General features: G+C 49.2%; 1 protein-coding gene across 1 annotated transcript in view; it reads right to left on the bottom strand.

Annotated features, from left to right (window-relative positions):
* CLDN14 (claudin 14) overlaps positions 1–21,395 on the bottom strand; it is a 40,182-nt gene extending 18,787 nt beyond the window's left edge. Inside the window, exon 1 of the mRNA XM_059064075.2 lies at positions 21,321–21,395. The gene's annotated coding sequence lies outside the window, so the exon portion shown is untranslated. The remainder of the gene's footprint in view (positions 1–21,320) is intronic.
* Positions 21,396–21,674: the final 279 nt, after the last annotated feature.

A 21,674-nucleotide genomic window follows, 5' to 3' on the forward strand; every position in this document is an offset into this window, starting at 1 on the left:
TTGGTGAGGATGTGGCTGAATGAGTTGATGGAAGCACCTTGTCCAGCACAGGGGTCTCCGAAAGACGGTTTCGTCATCCCTTTGTGGAGAGGGCTGTGGTGGGTACCGGCTTGCTAAGGTGCTGGTTTGGGGGCTTGGGAACTTTTGGGGTCCTGGCGTGGATGATGGCCTTATCTGGGGCAGGACCATCTTGGCGGCGGAGACTCCTTCCCTGCCTGCTGTCGGCTTAGGTGGGACGAGAAGCGGGGACCGGTCCAACTGCAACCAACGAAGAAACAACCGACCTCATGGCCGTCCCCGTCCTGCAAGGGGCGGAGGGGGTGGGGACAGGTACCGGGGCAGGGCCGTATCCGTCGCAGGGATGGGTTCTCTCATCTCATCACTGAGGAGGCCTCAGGACTTGCTGACCCGCCAGGTGGGGGAGGGTAAGGGCAAGGCAGACCGTCCATCTCAGACACAGTCTGGATTTAGAATTGGGGGCTTGGACTATTTTGCAAAAAGATATTTTCTTTAGGAAAATACTATGTGGTGGTGGTGGTATGAACTGGGAGATTGGGGTTGACCTAGATACACTAATATGTATAAAATAGAGAACTAATGAGGACCTGCTGTAAAGAAAAATAAATAAAAATCAAAACAAAAGAAAGAAAATTCAGTGGAACTGTCCCAAAGATAAGTGAGGTCAGAAGAGGGTGAGAATCTGATCATTTACAGGTGAGTGTCTGTTAGATTCTGGATTTGAAAGCTCCGTATTTGGGGGTTTCAGAGTGTACTTCCTGACCTAAAGAATGAATTGCAAAATCAGATTTGGAGGAGTATTACTTTTTCTTCAAGCGGGTAGCCTTAAAATTTGGCCAGTATATTAGTTTCTTGGGGCTTCTGTAATAATGGACCACAAACTGGGTGGCTCACAATTACAAAAATTTATTCTGAAGGCCCCAAGTCCAAAATCAAGGTGTTGGCAGGGCCACGATCCCTCTGGGACTCTTGGTAGAGTCCTTCCTGCCTTTTCCAGCTCCTGCTGGCGGCCGGCAATCCTTGTGTTCCTTGTCTGGTAGCTGCACCCCCTCCAATCCGTGCCTCTGTCCTCACATGGCGCTCTCCCTGTGTCTCTCTCTTCACATGGCACTTTTCTAAGGACACCAGTCATATTGGATTAGGGGCCCACCGTCCTCCAGTCTGACCTCATCTTAACTTATTCCATCTGCAAAGACCCTATTTCCATATAGAGTCACATTCACAGGCACCAGTGATTAGAACTTGAACATGTCTTTTTGGGGGGTTCAAAATTCAACCCACAAAAGCTAGTGATATATGTGGCTCACTACTTACTACTATTTCTGTTATGTGGGATGAGACTGTGAGTTTCATCAGGACCAGGAAAATCTCATCTGTCCACAGAGACGTGAATACAGCTTGAATCGACAGAACCAAAGATGCTACGTCAGCAACTGCAGCAGTCAAATGCACTTCCAAATACAATCCAAAAGGAAGATGCTCTCCTAATCCTATGCTTTGTTTTGTTTTCTGACACTGTCCCTTTGGCTGCCTTGGGACACCCTCTCATCCTGAGATAAACGACGACAAAGTGACATTAAAAGGTAAACCAAGTAACCGTCTGGAAATCACACAGCCTACTGTGGAATAATCCCTCATTTCTCATCAACAATCAACTGTAATATGTGCATGTTTCTTGCAATAATCCTTCATAAATGACTAATGTCATGAGTCATTACAATAGTCCAGTTAGAAGGAGGGTCAGATAGAATTTTACTTAGTAAGGACATTTCCAAATAGAGAATAGAAAAGTTAATTGATGGCAAATGTACTTAACAGGCAAAAACAGTGGGGAAATGAATTAAATAGGTTCCAATTTACAGTTTTATTTGCAAAAGTGAGGTATATCTTAGTTCAGGCAGGGCCTCTTTGGGCTGTCAGAGCATAAATATGTTGGCTAATGCTAGTCAGCTGGTATGAGAAGTTTCTAAAATTCAAACAACACACTTGTGAAACAGGACCCCAGTTTGACTTATCTGGTGTCCATAATTGAGCTGACAACAATGTCAGCAACAGACATTTCAACATAATCCTGTGTTTGCTAATTGCTCTTTTGTACTCAGGGCACGGGAAGATTTAACCTGTTGGACGAGACAGATACCAGTAACTTTCCAGCCAAAGAACCAGGGATCATCTGATAAGTGACAACCAAAACATTATGTCTTACACTATAAAGAGGTCAAAAGAATGGAAAGTGGGCACTCAAAGAGCAATCTGTATAGCCAAGTTCATTATTTATAATGAGCCAAAAGACAGAAATAACCCAAACGTCCATCGACGGATAAATGGATAAGCAAAGTGTGGTCTCTCCGTACAATGGAATATTATGTAGCCTTCAAAAGGACTGAAATTCTGATATATGCTACAGTGTGGATGAACTTTGAAGACATCATGCTAAGTGAAATAATGCAGTCACAAGAGGTCAATTATTGTACGGTTCTGCTTATATAAGGTCCCTAGCGTAGTCAGGTTCATAGAAACAGAAAGTAGCAGCGGTGGCCAGGGGCTGAGGGAAGAAAAGCGTGGAGAGTTAGTGTTTAGTGGGTACAGAGTTTCATCTGAGGAAGACGAAAAAGTTCTGGAGATGGATGGGGTGACGCTTACACAGTGTGACTGGACTTAGTGCCACTGAAGTGTACACCTAAAAATGGTTAAAATGGTAAGTTTTATGTTATGAATCTTACCACAATAAAACAAACACACAGAAAACGAGAGAACAAACTGGTCTGACTTTAACCCTTGTGAGTTGGGCCACGCCACCCAGTGGTCTTGGAGCAGCCCATAAGTTTACACGTAAGGAACTTCATTGGAGAAAACAAGTGTTCCCAGATATTAATCCACATAACACTTCCCTCCTATCTCTGGAACCAAGCAGGACCCTATGGGGCTCTCCCAGGACAGACACCCCTCCCCCTTTCCCTCTGCTTTAGCTCCTCTCTGAAGCACCTAGATAACAGTATCTGAGGCACATTTCCTGAGTTGTTTTACAGATGCTACAACCACCACCAAATGGAAGACATTGACTACTTGATGACCACGAGCACGTGGCCCCCGGCCCTGCTGGAGCCTAAGGACGGATAAGGTTAACCCCTGTGACACCACCCTGTCACCTCACCATCAGCCAATCAGAGAAGTGTGCACGTGCTGAACACATAGCCTGTGACTCCCCTCCCTCACCTGGGCTTTAAGAAGACTTCCCTGAAACCCATCGGGGAGTTCTGGCTTTCTGAGCACAAGCCGTCCCGGACTCCTTGTACAGCAGCCCCACAATAAACGCTGCACTTGCCTTCATCGCAACCTGGGTGTCCGTAGGTTGGCTCTACTGTGTGCCAGAGGGTTCGGTACTGCCAAACTTGGTTCGGCAACGTCTCTCTTCTAGCTAATTCTGAGAGCCAAATGCCAAATCCAGATCCTGGCCCACCTAGAAAGATGAACCACTGTCAGAGGATTTAAGGCCACAAGGCTGTGACCTTCCTGCAGCAAATGCTTCCTTCCTCAAGGGCGCACCGTGGCTGCACCGTGGTCACACCGCTCAGCCTGGGGCGGGCAGGCCCAGCAACCCAGAAGGAGGCAGCATGTAGCGGGGATGCCGGCTGCAGGACCCAGTGGGTGGGTAGCATCTCCTGGGGCTGGAGAAGACCACCAGGTCATCCGCCTGCCATTCTGGACAGAGGCCCGGCCAGCCCTGGATTCCTCCTAATCGCTACCCCTTAACACACAGAAAGGGCCCTGCTGCCAGGCGCCACACCTCCGGGGTGCCTCACGCCTTGTAATTTACTAAGTGCCCTTCTACAGACCCTTATTTAATCATGCAGACACCTCAGTGAGGCAGCTATTATCATGGTCAGGCATCTGATCCAGTCCTCACAGCCAGTCAGAGAACGAGCCGGGCCTCTGATCTAAGCCCGCAATTCTCTCCTCCACAAGCTGCTGGCCCAGTGTCACCAACCCTCCCTCCAGCTGTTAGAAAAGCCACTTGGTTTGGTATCAGGGTGATGGTGGCCTCATAGAATGAGTTTGGGAGTGTTCCTCGCTCTGCTATCTTTTGGAAGAGTTTGAGAAGGATAGCCATAATTCAAAAAGAATCATGTACCACAATGTTCACTGCAGCTCTATTTACGATAGCCAGGACATGGAAGCAACCTAAGTGACCATCGACAGATGAATGGAGAAAGAAGAAGTGGCACGTATATACAATGGAATATTACTCAGCCATAAAGAGAAACGAAACTGGGTTATTTGTAGTGAGGTGGATGGACCTGGAGTCTGTCCTACAGAGTGAAGTAAGTCAGAAGGAGAAAAACAAATACTGTATGCTAACACATATATATGGAATCTAAGAAAAAAAATGTCATGAAGAGCCTAGGTGCAGGACGGGAATAAAACACAGACCTACTAGAGCATGGACTTGAGGCTATGGGGAGGGGGAAGGGTAAGCTGTGACGAAGTGAGAGAGTGGCATGGACATACATACACTACCAAACGTAGGGCGGATAGCTATTGGGAAGCAGCCGCATAGCACAGGGAGATCAGCTCGGTGATTTGTGACCACCTAGAGGGGTGGGATAGGGAGGGTGGGAGGGAGACGCAAGAGGGAGGAGATATAGGGATATATGTATATGTATAACTGATTCACTTTGTTATACAGCAGAAATGAACACACCACTGTAAAGCAATTATACTCCAATAAAGATGTTAAAAAAAAAAACTAGCAAGATTTGTAGATGTAGACAAGCATTGTTAAAACAATTCTGAAAAAGAAGAATAAAGTTAGAGTATTCACATAAAAAAAAAAAGAAGAAGAAGAAAAGCCAGTTGTTACAGCAACTGGGTTCAAGGTGGAGCTCTGCAAGCGGGCGTCGAGAACCTCGATCGAGATTCGCTGAATGAACAAGTGTGGATCTCAGCAAAGCTTCCTGAAAGGTCTTTCCTCCACCCCCGAACCTAGCTTACATCCGTCACAGCTGAGGAACCGGGATGACCTGGCCGGGGCCTAGCTTGCAACACCTTCAAAATATCTTGGTTGCCCTCAATCAGGCAGCACATGGATGGGAAATTCAGAGGCTCCTGAGACACATTGCGATTCTATCGGGCCCTTTTCCAACGGGTGAGGAACACTCTTGAATATTCAGTTTGATGAGCCTGGAGGGGCGTTTGTCTGCACTCTCTCCTCGGCCTCTGCTTCCTGCTCCATCCTCTCCCGTTTCCACACACACACGCACACACGCACACACACACAGACCCACACTTTTTCTCGAAATGACTTGGAAGCAGCAAGGCCGAATCTTCCCAATTCCCTGTAACTAAGGTAAAAAAGGAGAATAACTTTGAGCCAGAGAAGCAGCTTCCTTTCCTCACGGGAAACGAGGGGGCTGCAGGTCCTCCACCATTTTCAGTCCCAGAGGCTGGTTGGTGGCTCCCCTGGGCAAAATTATCAGGGCCACACGGGGACCACAGGGCACATTTCCAGTCCCTGAACGAGGGGCCTCCTCACAGCCTCCTTTCTAAGGCCCGTGTCCTAAAACAAGGCGCTTTCATTGCTGTCTTCGGCTCTTAAGAGTCCGGGATCTCCCTCCTCAGCCAGAGGCCTCTTCCATAAAGAGGTTCGCCAGAACACAGACCGTGTGCGTGAAGCTTGCAGAGGCAGGACGGCAGGCAATGTTCTGTCTCAGAGAGTCCACGAAAATAAAGAAGGGGGGCCAATGTCAAACTTAACGCGATCATTTAGATTTCCAAGCGCTTTGGGATCTTTTTCATGTTGGTTTCATGGAAATTTACATTTGCGGTGAAGACTGTTTGCTGCAGGATCTTACTGTGCTGGTGTAGTCCAGCAATAAAACCCGTCTGCCTGAAGTCCTTTTTGGAACCAGAAGGGGTATAAACAAATAAGCAAATGGTCATGGAAGACCAGGGGAAGGCGGACGGCTGTTTCAGAAGGAGTGGGTGTGAATCCAGAGCAAGTGCTAAAGGCCAGTGTTTGCACGAGCTGCTGACCTCCGAAGGGATGTGTCCAGACAGTATGAAAACACAGACGGTATTCAAGGACATAGGGTATGTTTGGGAGGACGGATGAGGAGGAAAAGGCACCACTCTCTTCCCAGGCCCCCGTTTTGTGCTCGGGGTTTTATCACAGGAGTAAGAATGCTACTAGGAAGCGCTAACCCATGAGTCCCTGCAGCGGACTGAATAGAGGCCCCCAGACTCGTGTCCGCTTGGAACCTTATTTGGACACGGTCTTTGCAGAGGTAATTAAGTTCAGATGAGGTCACACTAGATTAGGGTGGGCCCTAAATCTAACGGCTGGTGTCCTTAAAGGGAGAGAAGAGACACACAGAAGAGAAAACCATGTGAAGACGGAGAGAGAGGCTGGGGTGATTGCACCAAGGAATGCTGAGGAATGCCAGGAGCCTGCAGAGTCTGGAAGAGGCAAGGAAGGATTCTCCCCTACAGCCTTCAGAGCCTTCGGGGAGATCGGCCCTGCTGACCCCTTGATTTTGGACTTCTGGCCTCGAGAACTGTGAGAGGATAAAGTTCTGTTGCTTTAAGCCTCCTAGCTTGTGGTCATTTACTATGGCAGCCTCAGGAAACTCATGCAGCCTCCTTTCTGGCCAGGAACGGTTTAGGCTGGAAGGGATTGGGCATATTAGGACCAAGAACGTGGTCCAATCCTTGGCCCCTAAGGTAGGAGCTGAGGTCCAGGGCAGAACTGATCTTGAAGTAATAGTTGTTGAGCTAGTTTTTTGTTGTTGTTGTTTGCTTTCCTTCCACCAGAGGAGAGACGGAGACTCTTCTGGGCTCGAGGAGTAAGAAGACAGCCTCAGAGTGACCTTCAGGGTCAGCTCCACGGACAGGCAGGGTCACCCTAAAAGTCCCAGCTGAGCTGGGGGTCTGCGAGTAGAGACGGCTGCCCCTCTGACTTCCGATGAGGCAGGCCATGGAGGAGAAGTAGCCAGAAGGGCTAGGTTTTGGCTTCTGATCTCCAGTAGAGGTTTTTAACGTCTCCAGCAAGACAGTGTTCTTGAAGGCCAGGCATTGGCGAGAGACGATTTTCAAAATTCCTTTAGCTCCTATTACCATGTACAGATATAGGCGCAGAGATGTGATCTCTGAGGTTCTTATAATCCAGAACACTCAGGACATTGCGTGCAAGTTTCTGCCACGAGGAACAGGGTGGATGAGGGTGGAAGGGAAGCTGAGGAAGGGGAAAAGCCAGTGGTCACACAGTTGGCCCCATTCCCCCCAGACTGAATATTCCAGGTGGGAGCCCAAGGAAGATGAGCTTTTCTCTTGCTCCCTGTTTGGAACCTTGGAGGAGTTGACCCCCATCCCAGCACGGAGGCACGTGGGTGTTGGGGAGCCCGGCGTGGTTGCAGGGAGATGGGGTGAATGCGTGGTACCAGGATTCCTGGATGCCTGCATCTCCTCTGCAGCATGGAGGGGGCCCAGGGATCCTCTTATGTCTCCCACACCAGTGCAGCATGTAACCAAGGTCTGCTGGGAGCCAGTGGCTGTGAGGGGGCCACCTTGGCCAGGGATGGAGTGGACATCCCGCCAGACCTAGGGGATCTCCAAGGTGACTTGGTCACACGTGAGAGCTCCCAAGTCTAGGCCCTCAGACCCTTGCCTTGAGCAGGGACATCAGCTGGATGCCCAAAAGGCCGACCCAGCCCACATGCCTCTGAGTGGATACCTGTCAGCACGCTCACCAGGACCGGCACAGCTGCCTGGCAGAAGGGACCGGTGCAGGGACGGGACAAGACCAGGAGAGCTGTCTCCTCCCCAGAGGGACCAAGAGCTCCCCTGTGCACCGGCTGCCATCTTGGATATGAAGGTGGGGAGGAGAGAACCGCACTGATGAGAGCTGAAGTCTACCAGTAAGTATTTCCTGATGGAGCCTGTTTCCATAGAAGGTGATCGTTTCAACCAGAGGACCCAGAGATAATATGAATGACAAATGACTCCCCTCTGCTACCCGTGGGAGAGGGGCTCACGTGGAAGAGAATGAAGGAAGTTTTGTGGCTCCTGCACTCCTGAACGGTGGAAGTGAGTCTGAGTTCGCACCACCTTGGCCATGGAAGGATGAGGGTTATGGCTGAACTGTGTCCCTCCCAAAATTCCTGTGTTGAAGCCCTAACCCCCAGCAGCCAGAACATGACTGTATTTGGAGATCGGGTCTTTAAAGGGGTGACCAGAGTAAAATGAGATCATATGGGTGGGCACTAATCCAATACGATTGTTGTCCTTAGACACGGGTTACAGAGAGGACACACAGAAGGAAACCATGTGAAGACAGAGGCAGAGATTGGAGGCCTGCTGCCATGAGCCAAGGGACGGAAAGGTCGCCGGCAATAACCAAAAGCTGGAAGAGGCAAGGAGGGACTCTCCCCTAGAGCCTTCAGAGAGGGCGTGGCCCTGCCGACCACTTAATTTTGGACTTTCAGCCTCCACGGCTGTGAGAGAATACATTTCAGTTGTTTTAACTCGCCTAATTTATGGCACTTTGTTACTACAGTCCTAGGAAGCTAAAATACACAACTTTATAGAGATCAAGCTTTCAGAGGGATCTCGCTCCATCTAGGCAGATTTAGAAACATTTCCCCTGAGGGCAAATTCCTCCAGATTTAGACCACGTGGTGAATTGGGGGCACAGGAGGTCACCGGGCACCTCCCCGAGCATCCCTCGCTCCCCCTTCCTGGTTTAAATCATCCGACCTGGAGCCCAAAGAGCAAAGGCTTGAGTCCATTCAGGGCTCCCTCCTGTCTGATGGAGAAGGAATCCGGGGAAGGAAGGACGAGAGATGGCAGAGAACACAGGTTTTCTTTGCTTTCCAACAGGCAGTGGCCCCGAGTCTGTTTTCTTTTCTCTTCCCTTCAAATTGATCTTTCATCTCTCCAATAACTCTTATCTTTCAGCAAACTGAAGCAGGCCCAGCGCGAGCTGTGAAATTACCCAACTTCACAGGTTTTGCACAAATCATCTTAAAGGCCTGACCTAAGCCCAGGAAAGCCGGAACGAGGCCGAGAAATCATTCCTTACTTCACCTGTCACCTTCACTGCCCCCACGGGGGTCCCAACCACCTCGACACACCTGCATGACCCACCCTCCAAGGGCTGAGTTACGAGCTGCGCTCCAGGTCTGCTGCCAGTGGCTTGGATGTTATTTCAGGAGAGCAATGGCTGGGGTGGCCTCGTCAAGGCTGTGGTTTGATTTCCTTTGCTGCTTTCAGGGTCGTTTCGAAGGAAATGGGTGGAAGTGATGGTTCTCCGTGGTGGCGAGTCTTAGTCTTGGCCACTGGAGGCGACGGCACAGGGAGGGGACGCCTTTGTGAGCTGGGAGAAGTGCCAGCAGAGAGAGAAGAAAAACAGTAAAATAACAGTAATAATAATAACGCCTTTTCTCTGGTCCTGGAGGATTCAAAGTTGACCTTTCCTTCTCCATGGAATTTTATGTTACATCTCTTGTCTGGATTTAGCTATTAAAGACCAGTAAAACAGCTGATGGGGAAAATACTTTTGGTAGCAGCTTCGTTGAGCAAAAGAAGAGGCTTCCAGTCTTGAATTGGACACGTGCACTTATGTTCCACGGACACCTCGGGAGTATATGCCGTGACTGAGCACTGTTTTGCGGATGGAAATGTGAAAATGGATGAGATGGAGAGCAAAGCCTTCCTCCGGGCCACCCGGGAAAAGACACAGGCACAGGAAGCAGCTGTAGCGTCCGGCAGCCCCCAGAGAGGTGGGATCACCCCTTAGCAGGGTCCTTCGGCTCCATAAAGAGACGGTAAACTGAGCCTCGGTTGTGCCCTGGGACCCGGCTGGCTGCAACTGTCCGGGCAGTGCCAGCCCTGTGCAAACGTGGGCCTCGTGGGAGCTGAAATCCAACCAGGGCCCCACTGGCCAAGCCTTGTTCCCTCCCCGGGGGTCACATCATTTTCCTCTACGCGGCTTACTCAGCAGGGGCGCTTTTTTGCAATTCAGCCACCTGGACAAAGGTGTCTTTTTGCAATCCATCCTCCTGGATAGGGCACCTTTTTTTCACTTTGCACAGCTTGGGGCACGTGAGTGGCCCTGATCTGACAGAAGAGTGGCCTTTGTGCAGCTGCTTTTAGGAAATTTCACCGAGAGAGGGCGAGAGAGATGATCTCAAGGATGGTAAACCTTGAGAAGTATGCGACCTAACACACTAGTTTGCGGGGGCCAACGAACCCCTCAACTCATGGGAAACTAGCCTTTAGAGTTTTCGTGTGAATGGGGCCATTCTGTCTTCAGCTTTCTCCAATTTTGACTTTATAGGGGAAGTCCAGGACTATAATCTAGTGAGGAAAATGGGGGCACTGTGTTTTCTCTTTGAAACGACCCAATGCCTGCATGGGAAAACAAGGCCTGCTCTTAACAATCATTTGGTACACATAATAACCAGGAAAATCCTTTACGTTCTGGGGGTGGCTCAGAAACCTTGCCTAAGCACTTGGCCACTGTGTAGCTGTTTTGTTTTGCTTTGGTTTGGTTTTGGCAGCATCGTGTGGCATGCAGGATCTTAGTTCCCCGACCAGGGATCGAACCCATGTCCCCTGCATTGGGAGGGTGGAGTCTTAACCACCGGACTGCCGGGGAAGTCCCTCACTGTGATAACTGTGTAGGAAACACATGGAAGAAGGAATCAGAAGATGTGCATGGAATGCAGAGCGGGGCAGCTGCTGTGTCTACCCGCTTCCTCCTCCGAAAACTTCGCCCCGTGTCTGCCTTGGACCATGATGGAGGGAAAGTTAGTGATTGCCAGGCTCCCTGGGGCTCCAGCCCTGTCTCAGCCAACTCTGGGCCAACACCTGGCCATCCTGCGCTCCCTAGAGACCTGTCTTCAGCTTCTTTTCTTCCTCCGGCCCCCTGTATTCGCTTCTTAGGGCCGTCTGACAACGGAGTGGAGTGGGTTACGGCAACAGAAATGTGTCCCCTCACCCTTTAGGAGGCTGGAAGTCCAGAATCAAGGTGTGGGCAGGGCGGGTCCCTTCTTGTGGGTTCAGAGGGAGAATCTGCCCGTGCACCTCTCCAGCTTCTGCTGATAGCCGGCACTCCAGTCTCCACCTCTGCCAGCGTCCTCTGTGTCTGTCTGTGTGTCTTTTCTCCTCTTATAAGGACGCCAGTCAGAGTGGATGAAGAGCCCACTTTTCTTCAGTGCGACCTCATCTCAACTCTGCTGATCACATCTGCAATGGCCCGATGTCCACATAAGGGCACATCCTGAGAGTCTAGGAAGGACATGAACTTGGGGAGGGAGACACTGTTCAACCCAGTACACTCCCATCCTCCACTGACACTGGAACCCATGGAACTCAGTCCCTAGAATCCCGTGGAACTCATCCGTGGAAGCTCCCAGCCTCACAGCTCAGCTGGTCTCTGACTGTGCCTGTCCCCGCAGTGTCTCTTCTTCTCTCCAGAAGAAGCCCTTCTCTTCATATTATGCTCGAAGAAACCCACTTGACCTTTACCTGTTTAACCGTCTAAACTCCCGCACCTGACTCTTCACCCCCCGACCCGCGTCCCCTACTGTCCATGGTGGCTGCCCGTCCCCCCATGTCCTAGACCCGTCCTTCTCTGCTCTCAGTCCGCCCAGCTGCTCTCCTGCTTCTCCTGCCGTCCCCTCCTTCCGGCAGGGCCCATCCCGGTCCTCATAAGGCAGCTTCTGTCCCTCGGAGGGTGGAGCCAGCGCGCAATAGGCCTCAGTCCGCGCTCGCTGCGTTGCATGGGATTCCTGTCTCAGTCCGCGCTTGCTGCATCGCAGGGGATTCCTTTCTCAGTCCGCGCTTGCTGCGTTGCATGGGATTCCTTTCTCAGTCCGCAATTGCTGCATCGCATGGGATTCCTTTCTCAGTCCGCGCTTGCTGCATCGCATGGGATTCCTTTCTCGGTCCGCGCTTGCTGCGTCGCATGGGATTCCTTTCTCAGTCCGCGCTTGCTGCGTCGCATGGGATTCCTTTCTCAGTCCGCGCTTGCTGCGTCGCATGGGATTCCTTTCTCGGTCCGCGCTTGCTGCGTCGCATGGGATTCCTTTCTCAGTCCGCGCTTGCTGCGTTGCATGGGATTCCTTTCTCAGTGCATGGGATTCCTTTCTCAGTCCGCGCTTGCTGCGTCGCAGGGCATTCCTGTCTCAGTCCGCGCTTGCTGCGTCGCATGGGATTCCTGTCTCAGTCCGCTCTTGCTGCGTCGCAGGGGATTCCTTTCTCAGTCCGCGCTTGCTGCATCGCAGGGGATTCCTGTCTCAGTCCGCGCTTGCTGCATCGCGGGGGATTCCTTTCTCAGTCCCCGCTTCCTGCATTGCATGGGATTCCTTGCATCGTTGCCGAGCTCTCTAAGCCGCACGCACATCCCACGTTCCCAGCACCTGAGAGCCTTGACAGCCCGGCAGTTGCCCCACCCCTGACCTGCTCACGGCCTCATCGGTTCGCTGGTGTTTCACTAACAAGCCATCTCTCCAGCTAGATTTTAGGCTTTTTGAACACCAAGACCAGGACCTGTCTTTGCTTTGGTCCTCCTGGCATAATCCAGGGACTGAGAACACTCAATAAGTTTTCACTTCGAACTTGCACAAATGCAGCCATTTTGCTTTATGGGCCTGGGTGTCCACAGAGAATTACTTATTAAGGGTTGAGTCAGTTTGGGACGTTAACACAACACGATCGATTAAATTAGAATTTAATTGTTGTATAGGATGTGTTTAGCGTTTCTAAAGGTGGGCCTTAGGTCTGCCCGTTTCAGAGCCTGCAGGATTGCTTGCTAAAAGGTAGGTTCCAGGGCCCCGACCCAGATCTGTTGATTCGGAATTTTAGGAGGTTGGGTCCGAGAATTGTGTTTTTAGGTCAGCCCTGGCCCCTGTCCCGGTGATTCTTATGCATGGTAAAGTTGAGAATCACTGATCTAGACACGTGGACAATAAATATTGATTCTAGATGGGCTAGCAGAGCTGAAGATAAACTAGTGATTTATTACAGCTCATAGAGCCAGCTGGGGCAAAGCCAAAAATGATTCATTGCTTCCTAGGTGACCAGTTGCTTCAAGGGCCACTGTTGTCTCCCGAGGTACAGTGACATTTCACAAAATCAGGGGCCCGGTAGGAGAATCTGGGGGGTCTTTGGAGTGACCCCGGGGCAGTGCTGAGCCGAGCCACAAACAGAGTGTACCTGTCTTCCCGTGCTGGGTCCCCCCTGCCAGCCCCCTGCCTCAGGCAGAGAATTAGAGCGTGCTGTTCAGTGCTAATGTTTGTCTTGCTTTTGGAAACACCTCAGGGCAACTCAGGATAGGTTTTCAGAGTGGTGTTTGACTTGGCTTGGCTGTAAAGTTCCCCCGTTTTAGTCTGTTTATTGCAAGTTAGCACACGGCCCCGGATGCGGGAGCCTAACACTAGTTCGAACAGAAACCAGGGGGGCAATTGAAATAAAACATGGGGAGGGCTGGAGGGCGCTTCCCCGTGTCCGCTTCTTGGCCTGGAGCTAACCTGAGGTCAGGCTGGGCATTGGGCTTTGCAGCCTCCAGCCCGTGCTGCCCAGTGATGCCTCGGAAGTCTGAGGCACGTCCAGCCACCGCCTGCCCGACACGGGATCTGAAGGGTTATTTCCCAGGAAGGAGATGTATTCCATTTTTAGCTCCTATTTTGCTTACATATTTTCTCATCTTTAAAAAGTTCAACTGACTTTCGATAGCTGGTCCCTCTTGATGTTTGCTCTCAACTTTCAATGTGATGCCACATTACACGTGGGTAATAACCACCAGCACGGTGCCAGCTATTCCATTTACATCGTTTCATTTAATCCGCACAAAGTTCTATGCGCAGGGTATTATTAGATCCCACTTAATGATGAGAAAGCAAACTCGGAGAGATTGAGTGGCCTGAGGTGACCCAGCTATTGAATAGGAAGGGAGCAGGGATACTAGTTCCAAGGATCACGCCTTCTCAGCAACAGGAGGGCTCGCCACTTGGTGATGACCTACCCCAGCCGGAACCTTCTTCCCTTGCCTTGAAGAAGGAACAAACAATGGTTTACTGAGGGCTGAAAGAGTTCACCTAAGTCTAGCTCCTATTTTATTTTTATTTTAATTTTTTTTTGGTGGTATGCGGGCCTCTCACTGTTGTGGCCTCTCCCATTGCGGAGCACAGGCTCCGGACGCGCAGGCTCAGCGGCCATGGCTCACTGGCCCAGCTGCTCCGTGGCATGTGGGATCTTCCCGGACCGGGGCACGAACCCGTGTCCCCTGCATCGGCAGGCGGACTCCCAACCACTGCGCCACCAGGGAAGCCCAAGTCTAGCTCCTATATGCATTAAGCGTATCAGCCCAGTTTATATCAGCAACATGAAAATTGAAGAAAGTTATGGGTTTCTAGTGACATGTCTGCAGGGCATTAAAATACACTATTAATGGGAGTTTCTGTCCATGTCACATTTCTTTTTCACAAAACTGGAAAGCACGATTGAGATTCACTAGTGTGGGTGGTAGAAAGAGTTTGAAATCCAATCAGAACATAAACAGGACCCTTGGGATGTGGCCACCATCCTCGGATCCAGGGAGGGTCGTGCTGGCTGGAGTCTGGGATATTTGGGGCTGAGTGAAACTAAACCGGAACTTGTGGGCTTTAGGGAATGGGCCCGCGAACTCCCAAGTTTCCTGCTTGAAGATCCTTTTCTTATGTTTCCCTTCCGTAGTTTCTGCTGCGCTGACATGGTCACAGCTCTCCTGTCCCAAACCCACAGGGTCACTTTGATCGTCAGAGACTTCAGCCTCTGTTAATCTCTCTTATCAGTAGCCTGGCCTTCGTTCAAGGACCCATGGCTCTCTCCACTTGAAGGGGCACACGGCAGGCTCCCGGTCAGTCACTGGCCCTGGGTAGAGGCTGCTTTTGATGGAAGGAGGAATTGAAGTGAGAATATTTTAGCACTATGCTACTCAGGCCTTGAGAGAACACTCGAGGATAGGAAAAAAGAGTCCTATGAATGAAAAAAAGCCCAGTTATTGATTGAATCCAAGGAACCCCAAAGAGGCTAAGCTATTGTTTAAACATGGATCTCAGTTCCTAGAGGCTGGACGAGGCGGGCTGGAAGGGGTAAACGGTAGTAGGCAGCCTTGAGTATTCTGGGAAACACCATCTTCTGACTTTTTGCAATGAGCTAAAAGGACTAAGAAGAAACCACCATGGATAATAGTAATTGCTGATCTATTTGCTGCCCGTCGTGCGTTTCATATTTACATATTTTAACTCTAATATCTGCAGTAGCTGACGTTGGTGTTATTATCCTAAGTCTGCGTACTGAGAAATAAGAGATTTGACGAGTTCAGTAATTTGTACAGGATTATAAAGTTAGCAATTGGTAGGGCCCAGAAATGAACGAGGTCCTTTCTTCCCTAAGCTGTCTCCCATGAAATACTGTTCTCATCCCTGCTGTGGCCTGATGGGGTATCACATTCTACTACTGCACTAGCCAGAAGGTCAACAGCAATTCTGCCATCCCTGTAGCGTGCTCTGGGGTCAGTCCCGGAATTAGCAGAGCTCACTCTCAGCCAGGAAAAGAGTGTTCCAAGGAAATGATATCTTAGCCTTTTTTTTTTTCCTTTAGTTGGTAGACATTCCTTGAGAGGCTTATGGTATATTAAAGATATATTACTGTGACATCTTATAAATTTTATAGCTACTGTTTTACACTTATTCAGCATTCTTGATCTCACTGTGGTATTCACTTCAAATAATATTTCGTGAGTCAGTGTGTAAGAATCAGATGCAAGTGGTGCATTATCTAATGATACGCTAAATGATGATGTCTTTAGGAAAGAATTTTTCTTGAATACCATGGTTGTAGCGTTATCCAGTATTGCTTTAAAAGTCGATTTTCTTGGCATTCATAATTATGATAGTTATAAGCAATGAGTTGTTTACCATAAAACAAAATACCAAATATTTCTCAACTATTAAAAAAATCCTTATAATCTCAAAAGCATCTGACTTAAATGCAGGAAAAAGTTCTCAGCTCAGGATGCACGTTAGAATTTAAAAGCTTCGGACGCTTTTACAAGCTCCAAATGTGTCGGCCTCACCTTTAGACCAATTAGATAAGATCCCTGAGAGGTGCTGTCTGGCTAGGTATAGTTTAGAAAATTCTGCAGGCAATTCTAAATGTGGCCAGCGTTGAGAACTACTGGGCCTAAGCGATAATGAATTTTTAAATACATGGCGTTAGGCCTGACTAATATCAAAGCATTAATGTATCATAAAGGAGAAAGATCTGCATTATGCTTTACAAGTAAGAGTTTTGAATATAAAGCAATTAAAATATATGTAGTGAATATAATACACGCAATAAGTCAATAAGTTACAGATATAAAGTAGATGTTCAATAACATTACTGAGAAGATGACTGAATGAACATCCTGCAAAGTTTCATATGAAAAATCATATTTTGACCAAACTAAGATGTTATCAATTCTAAGACAGATATCACTGAGAAAGAAAAAGTTTTAATTAAAATGTGATGTGCTATATATTAAAATCCACAACTCAACTTCAGAAATGTTCAAAATGCGAAAAAATCTGAGTCTTATAATTAATGAAATGCAGTACTTAAAAATCATTGTTTTTTAATTTTTCTGCCGGCTACTCCATCTGTTATACCACTAATGTCCACTAGATGCCGCTGTGATCTGCTACTTCAGGTTCCAAAAGGAAATTGGAGAACCAATTTTCTGAGTATTTAAAATTGAAACAGTCTGCCCCTTTAAAGACAAAAGACTTTTAAAATCTCGTATTTTGAGGGGCTGTTGTTCATAATTTCCCTTCTATTAAGATCCATCCTAAGTATCTCACAAGTGTAAAGTTATTTAAAAAGTGAATTGAGACATTTTAAAGGCTTGATAGAAAAAACTATCGCTTCCTTTTTATCCGTACCCTCCGATTTCACATCTCGCCTTTCTGCAGCGGGTTACAGAGAAGGGGCAGTAACACTGATGCGAAGATTGCTGTTTGACGCAAATCAAATGGAAAGTAAAATGTGACGGAACGAATATGATGTCTCTCGGTTTGTAGCCAGCAGATAGATTAGGGGACCCTTCCCACAGGAGTTACTGCTTCCCACACAGGAAAAGCTGGGGATGGGGAGGGGACCGGGCTCAGTGGGGCAGAGCCCTGCGCTTAAACCCCAATGCAGCGTTAACCGTGGGGACTGACCCAGGGCCTCCATGGCTGAAAACCGGGACAACTTCCCTTTTTGGATGAGAATCCCTCTCCCAGCAAAATGATAGAGGCCTTAGGGTGGAAAGGAAGCCTGCAGAAGCTTCTGGAAGTAGGCTTCGAGCAGTGCAACTCACACTGTTCCCCATCTCTCCAGTGAGATGAGAACAGAAACTGGGGGTGAACATTTCAAAACACTTTTACAGCAAAATATCAACAAAGTAATGTTATGTCTGCTACATGTAAGAAAAAGAAATTGGGCTTGGGTTTTGTATGTCTGGTTTTTTATTTCATTTTTCTAGCAATTCAACTTTTCTAATATTTTGCAAAAATATTGGTCCGTAACAGATTGGAAATTTAAAATAAAAAGAGTAGGCCTTCACCCCAGATAGCTTGAGAAGCACTGCAGAAGCCCACCCTGAGCTGCCAGAGGAGGGGACCCCAGAACTATGACCCTACCAAACCCCTTAATCATTTTCTAGTGGACAATACAGGCAGAAAAGGGCCGAAGAACAGGAGCACTTGGATTGTGAAGGATAGGATGACCAGAGAGGTAAAAAGAAATCCTAAAACAGCACACCTTGGGGAGCCCCAGCCTCTGAACCCACAGCTGGCAGCTCACCGCCCCCCCCCCCCCACACACCCTCAGCTCTACAAAGGCTCAGAGACCCTGCATCATCACCCCTGAGCTGGTCCCTTTGTGCAATGCACACACACAGCACATTGACCTTGCGACAAGAGGAACTCAGAGGCTGCAGTGAAAAGAAACTACAAAACCAGTCAGAATTGCCCATATCTTATATATTTAGCTTCAGAAGAGAAACGCAGAGAGAAGTCCATAGTTAAATTCTTCCCTGGCTTAATCCGGCCCAAATCAGCTGGCTCTGATGGAAGGGAGGCTTAATGCACCGTCCATGTCCATTTATGGATAATTGACTTGGCCATTTTGCTTCTCCAAACACTGCCCTGGTGCACTATCATACTCTCGGCGTCTTTTTTGGAAAGCAATTTGGTAATAATTATCGAGGCGTAAATTGTGACTACTCTTTAACCCAGCTGTAGAAATTCATCCTACAGTTATACTCTTAAAGCATGCAAAGACACACAATACAATATCCAATACTCATTGACTCTTTGTAGGAGGAAAAAAAACACAACTCGATAAAAGCGAAATGTCCTTGATAAGAGACTAGCTAACGGATAGCATCCATAAACTGGACTAGGACACCCCATTGAAAGAGTAAATGCTTCTCAAGGAGGAAGCAAGTTGAAGTCCAGTGGGTACGGTATGATCCTATTTGCGTAAGAAAGCAGCACATGCGCTTTGATCATGCAGAGAATACTTCCGAGGCTGTATCTGTCCACGGGGGTCACCTCTGGGAAGTGGAGCTAAGGGTTGAGACTAGGGAGAAGCACTTTCATTTCTACTATCACGCTCTTTTATGTGGTTTCGTTTTTTCCAGTAAAAATACGTATTAATTTAACATGGAACAAAGTGTCTATCGCAGACTATCAAGAGCTACAAGAAACGGCAACAGACATCAATCAGCCAAAGATATATCCTGAAACGAGGGGTTGCATAAAACAGTCATGCCCTAAAGGTCAGGAGAAATTGGCTGACATCGGCAAAGAAGAAACCACAACTCTTAGACTGTTCTCACCCATGACTGGTGAATATTTTTAGCAACAGGCAATATCAGCCCGAGGGGCTGCATAAAACCCAGCAGACCCCGTGGCAGGGGACCCAAGGCTCGAAGGCATCATGGCCACCACCAGGTGACAAAACCCAGAGACAACTGCTCGAGGATTTAATTACTATGTGGAAATGGAACGGGATTGGGGTTGGTTAACTAAATTAAAAAATGGGTTGCCCGGCCCGCTTCACAAATAGAGGGAGTGTGTCGGCTACCGGCAATGCTGTTACCATTTGCAAAAGGGACACGCGCACTTCTTGTTTGTTTCTACCTTGCACAGTGCCGATTCATTCTGATAACACTGGTCTCAGAAATACTTACCTTAAAAGTTACATGTAATTACTACACACACACACCCCCCCACACGCTCCGTACTCGCAGGATAACAGCTAGGAGGGAGGATCCCATTCCGCCTCAGGGCCTTCAGCCCTGCGCTCCTGGCTAACGAGTATTTTCAGTGCTCTCCCGGGGTGAGTGTGTTCTGCAACACACACTGCTTACTCTGCTTGGGGCTTGCTTTCTGCCACTTCTTTCATGTTCCAGCTAACAGTTTTGAGCCCTAGTTCCAAGGAAAAGGTGTTCAGGGGATTTTTCTGCGCTTGCCTCAGAGGACGAAGGAAGACCATTATGCTGGATGTCAGAAAGCCAGTTTCCAGGCAGCTCAAGTTGCCTTCATGGAAGTGGTGGAGGAAGCAGAGGGTGAAGGTCAGAGAGCTCCTGGGGACAGATGAAGTCCTCTGCAATTGTAATGAGCACCCCAAGCAGCCCCGTGGGCCTGGGAGAGATGAGCAAGGGCATGTGAAGGGGGTGCCAAGGCAGAAGCCAGAATTAACCTTCTCAAGACCCGAGAGCAATCCTTCCCAACTTCTGTGCACCTTCTATGTCATGGCCAGGCCGACATACACTGGGGGGCCCGGGGTTGCCAGGAGTGGTGCGCAGGGGGTGGGCAGGCACAGAGCCCCCCGCCACAGACACACCAGAGCACTCAGGCCTCCCAGTGCCCTTTTGGAGAGAAACCACATTTCCTTTTAGCCCTGGGGTGGGGGTTGGGGGGCGGAAGCGCAACTGCTGCAGCGTCACTGAAAACAGTAGCAAGACAGAGAGACAACAGTCTTTTCCAGATCTGCCTTGAGGGAAAATAGAGGGGGAAAGGGAAGGAATACTTGAAGAGGACCTGGAATGAAGGATTCTGAGGGGCCTGTGTGGGACAGTGTCTTCTGAGACAGGTGGGTACCCTTAACTGTGGGGCTTCTGTTTTGCAGAGCGGGGCGGGGGGGGCTGCAAATCTGGGGCCAGAAACGAATTCCCTGGAGGTGGGGAACAGGCTGAGACTCCCTCCTTAGGACCTCTTCTCCTGTTGGGCCCTTCCTTATTTTATTTAGAGGACTCAGCCTTTTCCTCCAAGTAAATATTGAACAACTATTTTAAAACCACCCATTTAAGTGGCAAATTGTTATCCAGTCTCCAGCTGGCCCCGGGGCACTGCTGCTACGCTTCCCGCCTTTCGCCCTGACTTCCTTGGCGGAGCGGGAGGAGCTCCTGCCCTGTGCCTGAAGGCACTTCCGGTGTCGGCCATCTTGGCTCAGGCCGGAAGTCCACGCGGAGAGAGGCCTGCGGCCCTACTTTCTGCTACGCTCGGAGAAAGGTAGATGTTTGGGTGTGGTGTTTCCCACTCGGAAGCAGGAGTTGGAATGGGGTGGATTTATTTAGACCCAGAGAAAGGGAGCCGTGCTGAGTTGCCTGAGGTCCGTTGAGGGTCTCCCATGAAGAAGACAGTATGGTCAGGGCCGAGTCGCTGTGGAGGGGAGGCCTGCCCTACCATGCAGAACTTTCCTCCCAGGTCCAGAGTGTCTTCTCTTGAGGAAGGCAGTAGTCACTCCCTCAGAGGCACTGGTTTTAGATTAACACCTTAGAAACCAAACATCTGTTTACGATCACCTACACAACCTGTCTATCCCCACAGAACCTACAGACTCAGGGCCCTACTGTAGACATACTGCATCTGGGTCTCACGAGAGATGTCTGGCCTTTGCTAGAGGGAATGGTCTGAACGATCACAGCCCAGTTGTATCCAGGGCTCAACTGGATTCTTGGCCTCCTCATCCTCAAACGTGGTGAGCACGGCTCCAGGCTCAGGCCCAGCAAGCACTGAGCTTCCCAGGACATTCTCCTACCAGCCAGACTGGAAATACCGGAAAAGCAAAGGTAGCTGCCCTGAGAGGCAGTGCTGGTATTTTCTTTCCTTTTGGCCAGTTTGGTTTTAACTAGAAACTGGAATAATAATTATAATGATACATGTTTACAGATTTTAACTAATTAATCCCTTGGAGTCCTCTTTCGGTGGGGAAAGCATTCTACGCACCTCATACATCAGGAAAACAGGGCCATGTGATTTGGCTGGGCCGGGTGGTCACTGGTGTCAATACACGAGCGGAGGCCTGGACTCCAGCAGTTCTTGACTTCTTGGCCTGAGTCCAGATTGCTCGGCCTCGCAGCCCCTAGAAAGGCAACACATGAGAAATTGAAGCAGACCAGACCATAAACTAACAGGAGCAGTTGGCTCTAGTTAGGAGGGCGGGCCCTGTGGCCTTGCCTGTGTCTGTTTCTCTTGGAGAGACAGGCTTGGAGAGGAGGAAAAAGCCATTTCTCCAGGCCTGTTTTGCCCACCTTTAATTACCAGTTAAAACAAAACCGTCTGTAGAGGAAACGCCCCTTG

The sequence above is a fragment of the Kogia breviceps genome, chromosome 5, assembly GCF_026419965.1.
Source record: "Kogia breviceps isolate mKogBre1 chromosome 5, mKogBre1 haplotype 1, whole genome shotgun sequence".
NCBI classification, from domain to species: domain Eukaryota; kingdom Metazoa; phylum Chordata; class Mammalia; order Artiodactyla; family Physeteridae; genus Kogia; species Kogia breviceps.